The 18593-nt window shown below is 42.0% G+C and overlaps 1 protein-coding gene across 1 annotated transcript in view; it reads right to left on the bottom strand.

Annotated features, from left to right (window-relative positions):
* HIBADH (3-hydroxyisobutyrate dehydrogenase) overlaps window positions 1–18593 on the bottom strand; it is a 157760-nt gene that overhangs the window by 42207 nt on the left and 96960 nt on the right. The gene's annotated exons all lie outside the window — the stretch shown is intronic.

The following is an 18593-nucleotide window of genomic DNA, read 5'->3' as shown; positions in this document are numbered from 1 at the left end:
TTACTCCAAGCTGTATAGGCTCGAAAGCCTACTACCAATTAAGCATATTAGGTGATGTGCATCTCTGTAATGAGAAGGGGTGTGGTCTAATGAGATCAACACCCTATATCAGGTGTGCATAATTATTAGGCAACTTCCTTTCCTTTGGCAAAATGGGTCAAAAGAAGGACTTGACAGGCTCAGAAAAGTCAAAAATAGTGAGATATCTTGCAGAGGGATGCAGCACTCTTAAAATTGCAAAGCTTCTGAAGCGTGATCATCGAACAATCAAGCGTTTCATTCAAAATAGTCAACAGGGTCGCAAGAAGCGTGTGGAAAAACCAAGGCGCAAAATAACTGCCCATGAACTGAGAAAAGTCAAGCGTGCAGCTGCCAAGATGCCACTTGCCACCAGTTTGGCCATATTTCAGAGCTGCAACATCACTGGAGTGCCCAAAAGCACAAGGTGTGCAATACTCAGAGACATGGCCAAGGTAAGAAAGGCTGAAAGACTACCACCACTGAACAAGACACACAAGCTGAAACGTCAAGACTGGGCCAAGAAATATCTCAAGACTGATTTTTCTAAGGTTTTATGGACTGATGAAATAAGAGTGAGTCTTGATGGGCTAGATGGATGGGCCCGTGGCTGGATTGGTAAAGGGCAGAGAGCTCCAGTCCGACTCAGACGCCAGCAAGGTGGAGGTGGAGTACTGGTTTGGGCTGGTATCATCAAAGATGAGCTTGTGGGGCCTTTTCGGGTTGAGGATGGAGTCAAGCTCAACTCCCAGTCCTACTGCCAGTTTCTGGAAGACACCTTCTTCAAGCAGTGGTACAGGAAGAAGTCTGCATCCTTCAAGAAAAACATGATTTTCATGCAGGACAATGCTCCATCACACGCGTCCAAGTACTCCACAGCGTGGCTGGCAAGAAAGGGTATAAAAGAAGAAAATCTAATGACATGGCCTCCTTGTTCACCTGATCTGAACCCCATTGAGAACCTGTGGTCCATCATCAAATGTGAGATTTACAAGGAGGGAAAACAGTACACCTCTCTGAACAGTGTCTGGGAGGCTGTGGTTGCTTCTGCACGCAATGTTGATGGTGAACAGATCAAAACACTGACAGAATCCATGGATGAGGTAGTGAGCCAAAAAAAGGGGGACTGGTGGGTGGGGATACCCTCCAAATCTCGCCTCTTATTTATATAAACCCTTGTGAGCGCCAATAGAGGATTAGTGTTGGGCTGCTGGAGTGTGTGATAGGTTGTTGTTGGGGTTATGTTATATTAATATGTAGAGGGATATCAATTGTGTAGGAAAAAATTGTACAGGAAAAAAGTTGTACATACATGTAAAAAAAATTTTTTTTAAAACAAGCGAAATAAAACAAAATCTGCATACAAAGAGCGAGTGAAAAGTATACACGTATAAAATCTGCTGAGAGAATAAAAGGATAAAAAATAAAAAATAGATTGTACGTAAAAGTGGGATCACTGCATACAGCCTCTATTCCCTAAGAGGCCGTGTTCTGCAGCGTCGTACTCTTGAGCCGGATTTTTTTACTTGCAAATAAAGACCTTTGAAGAGAAGCACCCGTGTTGTTTGGCTGCCTTCATCCGTTATAACTCTAGAAGCGATCCAGGCTGGGGGGGTACTCGGTTTACAGGTGTATTATGCTTATCCTGGTAAACCGCCCCCCCCGTGAAGTGAGTAAACTTACTTATGATACCACAATATTATAATATATATGTCGGTATTTTAAACAAAAAAAACTTTTATCCATTGCTCTATCCTACTGTACCACATCTATTGTGTACGACGCTGCAGAACACGGCCTCTTAGGCAATAGAGGCTGTATGCAGTGATCCCACTTTTACGTACAATCTATTTTTTATTTTTTATCCTTTTATTCTCTCAGCAGATTTTATACGTGTATACTTTTCACTCGCTCTTTGTATGCAGATTTTGTTTTATTTCGCTTGTTTTAAAAAAAATTTTTTTTACATGTATGTACAACTTTTTTCCTGTACAATTTTTTCCTACACAATTGATATCCCTCTACATATTAATATAACATAACCCCAACAACAACCTATCACACACTCCAGCAGCCCAACACTAATCCTCTATTGGCGCTCACAAGGGTTTATATAAATAAGAGGCGAGATTTGGAGGGTATCCCCACCCACCAGTCCCCCTTTTTTTGGCTCACTACCTCACCCTATACAGGCAGACTCCCTTGTCGACCTGACCAAACCCGGAGCAGCCTCTAGCATCTATCACCCTACTTTCTCTCCACCCCGCTCCTATCCACCCGAGGCGCCTCAAGTCTTTCAGATCTAGTGGAAAGCCATTCCAAGAGATCCGTTTGACCCTCACACTTTCTCTCTCTCTCTCTTAGAATCCATGGATGGCAGGCTTTTGAGTGTCCTTACAAAGAAAGGTGGCTATATTGGTCACTGATTTGTTTTTGTTTTGTTTTTGAATGTCAGAAATGTATATTTGTGAATGTTGAGATGTTATATTGGTTTCACTGGTAAAAATAAATAATTGAAATGGGTATATATTTGTTTTTTGTTAAGTTGCCTAATAATTATGCACAGTAATAGTCACCTGCACACACAGATATCGCCCTAAAATAGCTAAAACTAAAAACAAACTAAAAACTACTTCCAAAAATATTCAGCTTTGATATTAATGAGTTTTTTGGGTTCATTGAGAACATGGTTGTTGTTCAATAATAAAATTAATCCTCAAAAATACAACTTGCCTAATAATTCTGCACTCCCTGTAATGTTCAGCTGAGCAACGTGCATGGATTATAGATGACACAAGGAAGCTAAAAACGGACACATGGATCCTTCATAGACATCTTCACAAATGAAACAAGGAGGCTTTTTTTTTACAAACTTGTAAATAACATGAAAATGTGGACCAGGCCTTAGGGTACATCTACACAATTTTTCAGATGAGGCTTTGGGGCAGATCTGCCTGCAGGATTTTCCATGATCCACCAAATCCACTTCTGACATTGGCAAAAAAATTCTGCAAGTCGATCTGCATCAAAACCTGGTCCAAAAAAACTGTGTGGCCATAACCTTACAGTTCTTACAGTAAAGGAATCTTGACGCTTCTGAGGCTTAACTTTTTCTTCTCCAAATGAAGGTTTTCACAATATTTTTTGTACAGCCCATTTATGCCTGTACAGGTTAATCATGCCCCCCCCCCCCCCTCCCTTAGACGTCTCTTCTCAAAACTAAATAACTCCTTCTTTTAAATCTTTCCTCTTAACTAAGATCCTCCATGCCCCTTATCAGTTTAGTTGCTCTCCTTTGTACTTTTTTCAGCTCTAGGGCATTATTTCTATGGACTGAGCCCAGAACTGAACTACTTATTCCAGATGAGGCCAGACTAAAAGCTTTGTAAAGTGGAAATATCACATCCCTGTCCTGTGAGTCCATGACTTTTTAAATACATGACAATATCCTGCTACTTTTAGAAGCAGCTGATAGATTAAATGACATCACCCAATCAGTCAATGATCTACAAGTACACCCAAATCCTTCTCTTAGCAATCTGCCAACACTGGTGGTCATTTATCAAACTGGTGTAAGGAACTATGGTTTGTATTGATTCTATGAAGATTTGTAATGCATTTTTTCTGCATGTCTTGAAAAAGTTTATCTGCAGTAGAAATGTCACGTGATTATACCCTTAAAGAGTAGGGTCACCACAAAATTCAGTGCAATTCTACAGGCACCATATTATAGAGCTGAGCAGATTGATACTGGCAAACTAACAAGACATTTTTGTGATTTGTTTCGGTCCAGAGCCATTTTACTGTTAATATTGGCAGAGAAAACCACGAGGGAGAAAGAAGACGGAGAACAACATGACACTGGGATTAAGTTGGAGGGAAGGCTTGTCCCGATTGGCTGATAAAGTCTTTCAGCCTCTGAGCCAATCGGAGGGGGGGGGGGCACAGTAGGAAGGGAGATCTGCAGTGCCACATTGTTTTCAGCTTCTAACCTGGGAGGAGTGTGTCTGGCAGTGTTTGACAAAAAAAACTATTATAGACACAAACCAATAATGTCGTTTGACAGGAACACAGAGAGAGAGATATATAATTGTGTACATTTTAGGGAATTTGATCAGGAAAAGCTTTGAGGGAGTGAGGGGCTAGTGACACTGTGCCTATAACATAGGCTTACTGCCAGCACAGCACACCAATAATAGCATTCTGCTGCAAACACTGAGCAATTGCACACTTTTTTCAGTGCATTATACCCGTATTAGTAAACTTGTTGCATTGTAGCAAAATCATTTTACAGCATTAACACCATTTCTATACCCGTGTTATTGAAAGGACAATTCAAAGACATTTCACCACAAACACTGTGGATGCGTATGCATTACTACTAGGGATGAGCGAATCGACTTCAGATGAAACATCCAAAGTCGATTTGCATAAAACTTCGTTTCAATACTGTACGGAGCAGGAGCTCCGTACAGTATTAGAATGTATTGGCTCCGATGAGCCAAACTTATTGCTTCGCGAAGTCTCGCGAGACTTCAGGTAATAACTTCATAAATCAATTTGTACTGTAAAAAAAACATTTCCCGAACTCTGGTTCGGTTCCAAGTAGTACCTTGGAACGAAGTTTTATGCAAATAGACTTCGGATGTTTCATCCGAAGTCGATTCACTCATCCCTAATTACTACATCAGACTTTGTGTTTGAAAGAAACTTTTGTACAAACATTTTGTTGTTGAACCAGTGACATTAAACATATATGGGGTCACTTTTCAAACTGGTGTAAAGTCGAACGGGCTTAGTTGCCCACAGCAACCAATCAGATTCTACTTTTCATTTTCCTAAGGAGCTGTTAAAAATGAAAGGTGGAATCGGATTAGTTGCTATGGACAACTAAGCCTATTCTACTTTACACCAGTTTGATAAATGACCCCCAATAGTTCAAAGACATTTCACAGCAAACACTTCATTATTCCCAAGCCTCATTGGGGACAGTGTGATTCTAATGTCTGTAAAAGTGCTGCGGAATGTAGTAGCACTATATAAAGGAGTAAAATAAATAAATAAATAAATAAAGTAAATGGTCAATACCAGTGTGCAGGGTATTTGTAGAAAGAGATGGACATTTAATTGTGCCTCTGTTTTTAACTTACAGAAAGCACACTTGCAATTTAATAATATGTGTGTACCAAATCCTTGACTTTTCATTTACAGAAAACCCATGGCTTTTTATTTATATACCTTATAATAAAATGTCTGGAAAGTGAAGTAGTAGTAATAGTACTAGGCCACAGTACTAGGACCTGGGAGCTAGATTGGGGTGCTAAGGAGGTGGGAACATCAGAGGAATCGGATGGTGGCAGTGGTAGCAATAAAGAGCAGAGGCAACATACAACCAGAACCTCCTAAAAAACTCCCAGGGCTAGATCTGCTTCTATTATTGTCAGCTTGGGAACTGGTGATGCTGCTGATACTGTGGGAGCAGGCTCAAAACGTGCCAAACCTAAGCCAAGCTTAGTTGCCAGAGAAAGTACATGTCTTTCACAGCTTACTGGGTCAATTTTTTGAACAGCAGCAGTGAGGCAGCACTGCAACAAGGCCAGGTCCTATTGACACCTCCACGCCTGTGTCGGTCTCGTTCCCACACCAGGCGCTTATCTGGGCAGAGCCAGAAAGAACTGGGTCCTTGAGCACACTGGCCAGAATGGCCAGCCGCATGCTTGCTTGCATATGTAAGGAGAGCCATATCCTTGCCATCAAGCAATCTGATGATTACTGGATAGCTATGCTTTGCTATCAAAGCAGAATGGGAGAATGTTTTCCTGTTGCCAAAAGGGAGGCCAAATTACTTAATTACCAGGAAACACTGTGTATGCAGCTTGCCACAGCTTTTGGTGAGCAGACGCCTGCTGCCAACATGTCAGACCGAGAGGCCTCTCTGCAGCCCCCGTAGAGTTACCCACCACCGCTGGTCTCCGCTACCTAGGGGCGTAGCGAGGGGGGCTTAGGGTGTTTTAATTTTGTAATGGAAAAAAATAAAATTTAAAATTTTTGCAGACTTTGCTAAGCTTACACCCGGGTCTCAGTTATGTAAAAGATATATATGCCAAATTTTAAGAAGATTGGATAATATTTAGAGGTTGCACACTTCGATCAGTTTTGTAAAAGTAGGCAAAAAAAAGAAGATTTTTCAATGTTAATTACTTTTATTGGGAAAACTAGAAATCACAAACTTAAAATAATATTACAACTAGACACAGAGATTAATAGGTAGTATGTGTTATATTAATCAACTTTGAACAATGCAATCCCTTCTTTTGTTAGCTTGGTGACGACTTTTCGGTGATGCTCGACTATCCTCAACAAGAATTGTTTTTGCTGTTAGTCCCTGGCCGATTCGTTAAACTTTTTTATCAGAGCAATTCCTCTTTCTGCGGTATCATTGACCGCCTTAAGAGCGTTCACAGGGCTTCTTAGAGAATCACTGCAGTATTCTGTCACGTCGTGGATCCCAAACAATTCAAAGAACGCCTTTGTTTTATTAGTAACAAAATGGCTCAGGTCTTTTCCTCAAAAACTAGGTTTTTACCCTCTAATCATTTCATTTCCTTTTTCTTTGCAGGTTTGGTTTCTAAATTTTTAGTCATATTTTCCTTAACAGCCTGAATAATAAGTTCGTCCAAAAAAGCCAATCCTACGTTTGTTTCTGACAGATACCAAAGGTGTCTCTTAGCAACTGTGAGAGCACTTCTTTTGACGTCTGCATCTGGGTGAGTGCTCAGAAGCTGTAGCTTATCCAAATCATTTTTTGGAGCCCATCGACTTACAATTGCCTTGTGCAAAAAGCGAACATATTTGAGGCTGACAAAATGTGCAACCCGTTTCATTCCTTTCAATTCTCGTTGAGGAATATTCAACTGTTTAGTGAAGAGGACAATTTTAAGTGCATATATTGCCTTTGCCATCCACCTTGCTTGATGCAGAGCCCCTGGGATCCTGAAACTGAAGTCGTTTTTAGACCAACCTCCTAGGTACAGGAGTGAGAGTAGTAATAAAAGTGATCAATGTGTGCAACCCCTAAATATTATCCAATCTTCTTGGTATATATATCTTTTACATCACTGAGACTCGGGGCGTAAGCAAAGTCATATGAAAATCACATCTTTGGAAAAATGAAACACCCTAGGGGGAGTAGCTCGTGCATGTGTCCAGGGCACAGAGGCTGGGGTGGGGGAGAGAAGGCACACCCACTAGGCGGTTCATTTATATGGTGAAGCAGGGAGCCATCCACTCCCTGCTTCACAGTTCTGCTGATCTCTGCTGCTCCTCAGCACTGCTGGCTCTATGGCAGGAGTGGTGAAAGCCCAGAAATCAGTCTCCTGCACAGTCTGCTGCTGCTGGGGAGCACAGGACGTGCAGATCATCAAGGATGGGCATAAATACTGTGAGGGGGCACAAAGGTGGGCATAACTACTGTGAAGGGGCACAAAGGTGGGCATAACTACTGTGAAGGGGCACAAAGGTGGGCATAACTACTGTGAAGGGGCACAAAGGTGGGCATAACTACTGTGAAGGGGCACAAAGGTCACTTATGTAAACACTATAAATGTGAAGTATTTTTGATAACATAAAACAAAGAAGAAGCTCATTTGTTTTTAGGTGCGTTTTTAGTCTGAATTGGAGTCGAGTTGGGATATCGAAGTTTTTGCACCACTGTGGTCCTGTTGTGTGATTAATGTTTATGCCACCAATGAATTGATTGAGGACTTGTTGACGAAGCCCCATCATGCCACTGACGTTGTTTGCCTGCCTACCATCATGTACCGTACCATATGGCTGCTGCGGCTGCAATCATGCAACTGCTGCTGTCGACCTGCTTACTATAATGTTCTGTACCATATGGCTGCTGCTGCTGCAGCTGCTACTCCTTGCCGCTAATCCCCCTACTGCAACTTCTATTACCCCAACCATTAAAGGAACTCTGTACCTGGATTTTAGCTATAGAGATTTTCACACCATCACATCAGTCTCCACGATTTAGTTTAAAATCTACTAGTCTTACCCCCATCTGTCCTGTCATTTAGGGTAAAAATCGCTTTTATTAATATGCAAATGACCTCTATAAAGGAGCCCAGGGGGCTGTCCCTCTGTCCGTTGGAGCCCAGCCGCGCCCATGATCTTGGAGCCCAGCACCGCCCCTGTTAATTATTCACTCCTCTACTCTTTTTTTTCCCCAGAGCGCTGTAATCTCGCGCATGCACCATGGTTACACTGGTCCGGGCCCGCGCGGTGTCCTGGAAGCAGCCTCATGGAAGCAAGTGCGCATGCGCCAGCTGTCTGCGCACTTCGCTCGACCCGGAAAGGAAGAGCGGAGTGGCGCGAGTTCCGAGTTCACCTGACAGGTGGAGGACCCTTTCCGGGTCGAGCGAAGTGTGCAGACAGCTGGCGTATGCGTGCTTGCTTGCTTCCGTGAGGCTGCTGCCAGGACACCGCGCTGGCCCAGACCAGTGTAACCATGGCACATGCGCGAGATTACAGCGCTCTGAAAAAAAAAAAAAAAACGAGGAGAGGAGTGAATAATTAACAGAGGGGCGATGCTGAGCTCCAAGATCATGTGCGCGGCTGGGCTCCAACGGACAGCCCCTTGGGCTCCTTATAGAGGTAATTTTCATATTAATAAAAGTGATTTTCACCCTAAATGACAGGACAGATGGGGGTAAGACTAGTAGATTTTAAACTAAACTGTGGAGACTGATGTTATGGTGTGAAAATCTCTATAGCTAGAATCCTTTTAAGGTTACATAGCCGCCACTGCCACTACTACCCCTAAACAGCCGCACACATATCTACTGCTTTGTCTGTTCCATACTGTGCTGCTACTGCTGCAACCACATGTAACTATTACCCTACCCTTTCCGCATCTACAGTGTACCGCTGTTGCTCCCAGTTAAAAGGGATAATTTTTCCAGGCTTGTTAAAAACAAGCCACTTTTTCTCATGACAATTAATACTTGGGCATGTAAAAATACGGGCAGGCATTATGCCCCTATTAACACAATTCTTGGATGCTTGTGCAGAACAGTTTCTTCTGACATTAACAAGCATGTGTGTATATAAACAGGGGCAGGAATCTGCCCCCTTTAAAAAGCCAGAATTGTTGGATGTTTGGTCTCAACAAACCACAGGTTTTTTTTCCTCACAACACTGTTTAAACACCATCCCCCCATAAGGGATAATTTTTTATAAAAAAAAAAGCATAACACATGCAATGGTGGAGTGCTTTAAACATGCTGTTTGTCAATCCTGTCAACAACACGTTTACCCATAGCTATATACTGATATATATATATATATATATATATATATATATACACACACACACACACACACACACACACACACACACACATATATACACACACAGTACAGACCAAAAGTTTGGACACACCTTCTCATTCAAAGAGTTTTCTTTATTTTCATGACTATGAAGGCATCAAAACTATGAATTAACACATGTGGAATTATATACATAACAAACAAGTGTGAAACAACTGAAAATATGTCATATTCTAGGTTCTTCAAAGTAGCCACCTTTTGCTTTGATTACTGCTTTGCACACTCTTGGCATTCTCTTGATGAGCTTCAAGAGGTAGTCCCCTGAAATGGTCTTCCAACAGTCTTGAAGGAGTTCCCAGAGATGCTTAGCACTTGTTGGCCCTTTTGCCTTCACTCTGCGGTCCAGCTCACCCCAAACCATCTCGAATGGGTTTAGGTCCGGTGACTGTGGAGGCCAGGTCATCTGGCGCAGAACCCCATCACTCTCTTTCATGGTCAAATAGACCTCACTTTCAAAATTTTCCTAATTTTTCGGCTGACTGACTGACCTTCTTTTCTTAAAGTAATGATGGCCACTTGTTTTTCTTTACTTAGCTGCTTTTTTCTTGCCATAATACAAATTCTAACAGTTTATTCAGTAGGACTATCAGCTGTGTATCCACCTGACTTCTCCTCAACGCCACTGATGGTCCCAACCCCATTTATAAGGCAAGAAATCCCACTTATTAAACCTGACAGGGCACACCTGTGAAGTGACAACCATTTAAGGGGACTACCTCTTGAAGCTCATTAAGAGAATGCCAAGAGTGTGCAAAGCAGTAATAAAAGCAAAAGGTGGCTCCTTTGAAGAACCTAGAATATGACATATTTTCAGTTGTTTCACACTTGTTTGTTATGTATATAATTCCACATGTGTTAATTCATAGTTTTGATGCCTTCAGTGTGAATCTACAATTTTCATAGTCATGAAAATAAAGAAAACTCTTTGAATGAGAAGGTGTGTCCAAACTTTTGGTCTGTACTGTATATATATATGTATATATATATATATATATATATATATATATATATATATATATACACACATACACATACACACATATACATATACAGGGATTGCAGAATTATTAGGCAAGTTGTATTTTTGAGGATTAATTTTATTATTGAACAACAACCATGTTCTCAATGAACCCAAAAAACTCATTAATATCAAAGCTGAATATTTTTGGAAGTAGTTTTTAGTTTGTTTTTAGTTTTAGCTATTTTAGGGGGATATCTGTGTGTGCAGGTGACTATTACTGTGCATAATTATTAAGCAACTTAACAAAAAAACTAATATATACCCATTTCAATTATTTATTTTTACCAGTGAAACCAATATAACATCTCAACATTCACAAATATACATTTCTGACATTCAAAAACAAAACAAAAACAAATCCGTGACCAATATAGCCACCTTTATTTGCAAGGACACTCAAAAGCCTACCATCCATGGATTCTGTCAGTGTTTTGATCTGTTCACCATCAACATTGCGTGCAGCAGCAACCACAGCCTCCCAGACACTGTTCAGAGAGGTGTACTGTTTTCCCTCCTTGTGAATCTCACATTTGATGATGGACCACAGGTTCTCAATGGGGTTCAGATCAGGTGAACAAGGAGGCCATGTCATTAGATTTTCTTCTTTTATACCCTTTCTTGCCAGCCACGCTGTGGAGTACTTGGAAGCGTGTGATGGAGCATTGTCCTGCATGAAAATCATGTTTTTCTTGAAGGATGCAGACTTCTTCCTGTACCACTGCTTGAAGAAGGTGTCTTCCAGAAACTGGCAGTAGGACTGGGAGTTGAGCTTGACTCCATCCTCAACCCGAAAAGGCCCCACAAGCTCATCTTTGATGATACCAGCCCAAACCAGTACTCCACCTCCACCTTGATGGCGTCTGAGTCGGACTGGAGCTCTCTGCCCTTTACCAATCCAGCCACGGGCTCCATCTGGCCCATCAAGACTCACTCTCATTTCATCAGTCCATAAAACCTTAGAAAAATCAGTCTTGAGATATTTCTTGGCCCAGTCTTGACGTTTCAGCTTGTGTGTCTTGCTCAGTGGTGGTCGTCTTTCAGCCTTTCTTACCTTGGCCATGTCTCTGAGTATTGCACACCTTGTGCTTTTGGGCACTCCAGTGATGTTGCAGCTCTGAAATATGGCCAAACTGGTGGCAAGTGGCATCTTGGCAGCTGCACGCTTGACTTTTCTCAGTTCATGGGCAGTTATTTTGCGCCTTGGTTTTTCCACACGCTTCTTGCGACCCTGTTGACTATTTTGAATGAAACGCTTGATTGTTTGATGATCACGCTTCAGAAGCTTTGCAATTTTAAGAGTGCTGCATCCCTCTGCAAGATATCTCACTATTTTTAACTTTTCTGAGCCTGTCAAGTCCTTCTTTTGACCCATTTTGCCAAAGGAAAGGAAGTTGCCTAATAATTATGCACACCTAATATAGGGTGTTGATGTCATTAGACCACACCCCTTCTTATTACAGAGATGCACATCACCTAATATGCTTAATTGGTAGTAGGCTTTTGAGCCTATACAGCTTGGAGTAAGACAACATGCATAAAGAGGATGATGTGGTCAAAATACTCATTTGCCTAATAATTCTGCACGCAGTGTACACACACACACACACACACATACACACTCACCTAAAGAATTATTAGGAACACCTGTTCTATTTCTCATTAATGCAATTATCTAGTCAACCAATCACATGGCAGTTGCTTCAATGCATTTAGGGGTGTGGTCCTGGTCAAGACAATCTCCTGAACTCAAAACAATGTCAGAATGGGAAAGAAAGGTGATTTAAGCAATTTTGAGCGTGGCATGGTTGCTGGTGCCAGACGGGTCGGTCTGAGTATTTCACAATCTGCTCAGTTACTGGGATTTTCACGCACAACCATTTCTAGGGTTTACAAAGAATGGTGTGAAAAGGGAAAAACATCCAGTATGCGGCAGTCCTGTGGGCGAAAAAATGCCTTGTGGATGCTAGAGGTCAGAGGAGAATGGGCCGACTGATTCAAGCTGATAGAAGAGCAACGTTGACTGAAATAACCACTCGTTACAACCGAGGTATGCAGCAAAGCATTTGTGAAGCAACAACACGCACAACCTTGAGGCGGATGGGCTACAACAGCAGAAGACACCACCGGGTACCACTCATCTCCACTACAAATAGGAAAAAGAGGCTACAATTTGCACGAGCTCACCAAAATTTGACTGTTGAAGACTGGAAAAATGTTGCCTGGTCTGATGAGTCTCGATTTCTGTTGAGACATTAAAATGGTAGAGTCCGAATTTGGCGTAAACAGAATGAGAACATGTATCCATTATGCCTTGTTACCACTGTGCAGGCTGGTGGTGGTGGTGTAATGGTGTGGGAGATGTTTTCTGGGCACACTTTAGGCCCCTTAGTGCCAATTGGGCATCGTTTAAATGCCACGAGCTACCTGAGCATTGCTTCTGACCATGTCCATCCCTTCATGACCACCATGTACCCATCCTCAGATGGCTACTTCCAGCAGGATAATGCACCATGTCACAAAGCTCGAATCATTTCAAATTGGTTTCTTGAACATGACAATGAGTTCACTGTACTAAAATGGCCCCCACAGTCACCAGATCTCAACCCAATAGAGCATCTTTGGGATGTAGTGGAACGGGAGCTTCGTGCCCTGGATGTGCATCCCTCAAATCTCCATCAACTGCAAGATGCTATCCTATCAATATGGGCCAACATTTCTAAAGAATGCCATCAGCACCTTGTTGAATCAATGCCACGTAGAATTAATGCAGTTCTGAAGGCAAAAGGGGGTCCAACACCGTATTAGTATGGTGTTCCTAATAGTTGATGAGCAGCACACAAATCCACAGCGGTGCAATTCCTTGAAACAGACCACGGACCCGGTCCTATTAGATATATGTAAAAAAGGTCAAGGCAGCACTCAAGTATCCGTGAAAAAAGGGTATTTTAATCACCCATGTGAAAGACAGCAACGTTTCAGCTCACTCCATGGAGCCTTTGTCAAGCCATAATACATAGTGCAAAATCAAGTGCTTATATAGCGTGCATATTTAACAAAGTGATTACATGATTATACATCAATTTTTACAGAAACACTAATAAGAACAATGTAAATCAAGTGTATATAATTATATCTCGCTAAAAACAACTCATATCATAAAGTGCTGTGTCAAAAATTCTGATCATAAATTCATTTGGTTACAGTGCATAACATCATTAATCAATAATTCAAATCAAGTGTACATGATCGTGCTGATTAAAAACAAATAATTCATCTAATAAAGAACTCTCACATGCAGCTTGAGACGGCAAGACTTAGTCGGGGTCCGGAATTGAATGGTGCGCAGGCGTGGGAAACTCCTCATCTCGCGAGACTATATCACATAGAACACATAGACGCCCACATCCAAGATGGCGACCCAGCACCAGACAGAAACTCAGCATGTTCGTTCCCGAACCAAGGTGGAAACAGTCTGACACATACATGCCATGTGACGTGGTCACATGACCGCCATTCATAGCAATGGACCGATCATACTACACCATTTCTTTAATAATAGCTCAAAAGAAGGGAGTCAAACAGTGTAAAACGGGCAATGGCATACGGCCACCATCACCCTTGTTCACATACTTGCACACCCTCATATATCAATGGTTATATCTCTAATGGTCCACATGTCATAGGCAGCCACACTATCTCAAATGGCGTGGCTCTTATCTATTTTGTGAAAAACAGACTACGCCCATATTGTATACCCTCCCTAAAATACATAAGAATCTGCTTGCTCCCCCTGGCCGGCCCATTGTGTCCGGCAGAGGTTCTTTATTTTGTAATGCAGCAGTCTTCTTGGATAGGATCCTGCAGCCATTTGCTATGTCCGCTAGGTCCTATATAAGAGACACCAGTGATTTTTTGCTTAAAATAAAAGGATTTGAGGATACCTGGGGGTGCCACTCTTGCTTCTTTTGACGTGTGCAGTTTATACACGTCAATTGAGCATGAGTTGGGCCTCCTGGCGGTTCAACAATGCCTACAACATACTGACTACACTGAGGAATGCAGGGAATTTCTACTCATATTGCTGAGATTCATTCTATCTAGGAATTTCTTTTTATTCCAGGATAAGTACTATGTCCAGTTGAGGGGGACGGCGATGGGGTCCAATGTGGCGCCCAACTATGCAAATATAAACATGACCCACCTCTATGGGTGCCGCCACTTCAGCCATGTGCTGGGGTGGTGGCACTATATAGATGACATTTTTCTGATATGGGTGGGCACCACAGAGGACCTCATGGCCTTCCACTCTTTCTTAAATGACATTGACCCGAGTGTCAAATTTACCCTGGTACATTCTCATGACAAGCTACAGTTTTTAGACACCGAGGTTTCAATCAGGGGACATGGTTTGTCCACTGATCTTTATGTGAAGCCCACTGACAAAAAAAACTCTTGTAAGGTTTGAAAGTCATCATCCACAGCCAATGATTAAGTCCCTTCCTCTCAGCCAAATGTTACGGGTAGCCAGGATAGTTGATGAGGGTCCAGTCAGGGACCGCAGACTATCAGAAATAGCCACTAAGTTTCAGACCAGAGGCTATCCTAAGAGACTCATTTCTGATAGCATTAGTAAAACTAAAATTAGAATGAAGGATGGTGACCCCAGGAAGCCTAAGACTGGGATGTCGAGGATTCCATTTGTCACGGATTATTGTATCAGCAGTCCCCAAGTTTCCTCTATTGTCAGGAAACACTGGTCAATTCTGGCCAGTGGTTTTGACAATATAGAGGAATTTAGGGTTTCCCCCTTTGTGCTCCTTTTGTAGGAGTCGCAACTTAGGAGACCAACTAGTCAGGGCTGATGTTGGGTCCTCCAGAATTGACTGCAGCACGTATTTTGGCTCTACACGTAAGGGCTGTTATCCGTGCTGCAATTGTGTTAACTGCTCCTATATGATCAGAGGTGATTCCTTCGTAAATCCAGCCTCTGGTAAAATAATCAGAATTCAACAATACCTTACGTGCAATTCTACATATGCGATTTATCTATCATCATGTCCGTGTAAACTGTGGTATGTTGGTGAAACAACTTGGGATGTTAAAACACGCCTAAACCAACATAGATATACTATAAGAAAGCAGAGGCTGGATTTACCTGTGCCCAAACATTTTAAGGAGGCAGGACACTGAGTGCGATTTGAAATTTTGAATACTTGAGCAAGTGCCTTTGTCTAGAAGGGGTGGAGATAGGACGATACGTTTAAAAAGAAGAGAACTCTATTGGATCTTTGAGTTACAAACTCTCAAACCTAGAGGGCTCAATGTTGATTTCAGGGTTATATGAATATCTCTCATTATTGTGTTTTTTGTGTTTTTGCTTTTTGTGGTGTTTTTCACCCCTTTTTCCCTTTCCTTTTTCTGTCTTATGGTTCTGACGAACTCTGCTCGCCTCTCTCATATGGGTTTTATACATGTGCAATTATTGTATTCAATCCAACAACTGATTTTTTGTTTAATTTATTCTCTATATAGATAGACATGCAAATGCCTGGAAGCTATAATACAGCAGGACCGTATTGCCAATTATGGATATGTGGAAAAAGAGTCTTTATATTTTACCTTTAATGCTTATTGTCATATGTATGTAATTACAATGGGACATATGATGACACAGACAGGATGTGACCCAACACCACACATTTTTTCAATATTTTCCATATATTATGGGACCTTTGGCACAGTGTAAGTGGCCGGTGTTTCAGGCCATGTATTTGTGCACATTGGTTCCCTAGGATATTACACAGTCTGCATGAGATTGGATGGTTTTCTCATGATGGGGACCGGGATGCAGAGTCGCTTCGCGGCGACGGCTGCGTCTGTGGCCCCTATCTGGGTGTGCTACCTCTGATCGGGTGACCCCCGGCGGAGGAGTCACGCCATTTGAGATAAAGTGTGACTGCCTATGACATGTGGACCATTAGAGATATAACCATTGATATATGAGGATGTGGGAGTATGTGAACAAGGGTGATAGTGGCGGTATGCCATTGCCCGTTTTACACAGTTTGACTCCCTTCTTTTGAGCTATTATTAAAGAAATGGTGTAGTATGATCGGTCCATTGCTATGAATGGCGGTCATGTGACCACGTCACATGGCATATATGTGTCAGACTGTTTCCACCTTGGTTCGGGAACGAGCATGCTGAGTTTCTGTCTGGTGCTGGGTCGCCATCTTGGATGTGGGCGTCTATGTGTTCTATGTGATAGATAATCTCGCGGGATGAGGAGTTTCCCACGCCTGCGCACTATTCAATTCCGGACGCCGACTGAGTCCTGCAGTCTCAAGCTGCATGTGAGAGTTCTCTATTAGATGATTTGTTTTTAATAAGCACGATCATGTACACTTGATTTGAATTATTGATTAATGATGTTATGCACTGTAACCAGATGAATTTATGATCAGAATTTTTGACACAGCACTTTATGATATAGGACTTGTTTTTAGCGAGATATAATTATGTACCACTTGATTTACATTGTTCTTAATAGTGTTTCTGTAAAAATTGATGTATAATCATGTTATCACTGTTAATTATGCACGCTATATAAGCACTTGATTTTGCACTATGTATTAAGGCTTGACAAAGGCTCCATGGAGTGAGCTGAAACATTGCCGTCTTTCACATGGGTGATTAAAATACCCTTTTTTCACGGATACTTGGGTGCTGCCTTGGCCTTTTTTACACAATATATTATATATATATATATATATATATATATATATATATATATATATATATATTTTTTTTTTTAGGGATTCGCTCTGGCAGGCCGGGTAAGCGGACGCAGTACAGAGGTAAAAACGAGTTTGTAAAGCAAAACTTCAGTGTTTATGCACACATAAGATATAGCACAAAACGCAAGTCACTTTGCAGTCTTGGTGTTTGTTCACACACACGAAAAGTTCATAAAGCAAGAAAGTCACCTTATCTCTTGGGTGTTAGTTCACACCCTGCTGGCAGTTCTGCCTTGTCAAGTCCATAAGCAGGCTTTAGAAGGCCTGTTTCCCCTACACCCGGGTCTCAGCCCTCCAACTCGGCACAAGTCTCAGATCCCAACACAGAGATCCCTTCTTCTGAACCCAGCTGTATTTTAAAGGCAGCTAGGTGTTGCCGAAAACCCGGACTGGCACCTGAGATCCAGACCGGTGTTTGACCCCACCTGGCCGCCAATCAGTCCAGCAGCACACACTGGGAGGAGAATACCTGTTTTCCCAGACAATACCCTTCACTGTCACTATATAGGTTATATACAGTGCCTTGCAAAAGTATTCACCTCCCCTTGACTTTTTTCGTATTTAGGTGTCTCACAACCTGGAATTAACATGGATTGTTTGAGGATTTGCATCATTTAATTTACAGAACATGCCCACAACTTTGAAGATTTTTTTTATTTTATTGCGAAGCATACAACAAATAGGACTAAATAACTGAAAAAGTAAATGTGCATAACTATTCACCCCCGTAAAGTCAATACTTTGTAGAGCCACCTTTTGCGGCAATCACAGCTCCAAGTCGCTTTGGATAAGTCTCTTTAGGTTGCCACATCTTACCACTGGGATTTTTGCCCATTCCTCCTTGCAAAACTGCTCTAGCTCCTTCAAGTTGGATGGTTTGTACTTGTGAACAGCAATCTTTAAATCTGACCACAGATTTTCTATTGGATTAAGATATGGGCTATGACTAGGCCATTCCAACACATTTACATGTTTCTCCTTAAACCACTCAAGTGTTGCTTTAGCAGTGTATTTGGGGTCATTGTCCTGCTGGAAGGTGAACCTCCATCCTAGCCTCAAATCACACACAGAGTGGTACAGGTTTTGCTCAAGAATATCCTTGTATTTAGCACTATCCATCTTTCCCTCAACTCTGACCAGTTTCCCAGTCCCGGCTGCTGAAAAACATCCCCACAGATGATGCTGCCACCACCATGTTTCACTGTGGGAGAAGGGGGGGGGGTGTTCTTTAGGTGATGTGATTTGTTGGGTTTGCACCAGACATAGCGTTTTCTTTGATGGCTGAAAAGTTCAATTTTAGTCTCATCAGACCAGAGCACCTTCCTCCATACATTTTGGGAGTCTCCCACATGCCTTTTCGCAAA

Source organism: Bufo bufo, chromosome 5, assembly GCF_905171765.1.
Source record: "Bufo bufo chromosome 5, aBufBuf1.1, whole genome shotgun sequence".
NCBI classification, from domain to species: domain Eukaryota; kingdom Metazoa; phylum Chordata; class Amphibia; order Anura; family Bufonidae; genus Bufo; species Bufo bufo.
This window is presented reverse-complemented; position numbering and strand designations above follow the sequence as displayed.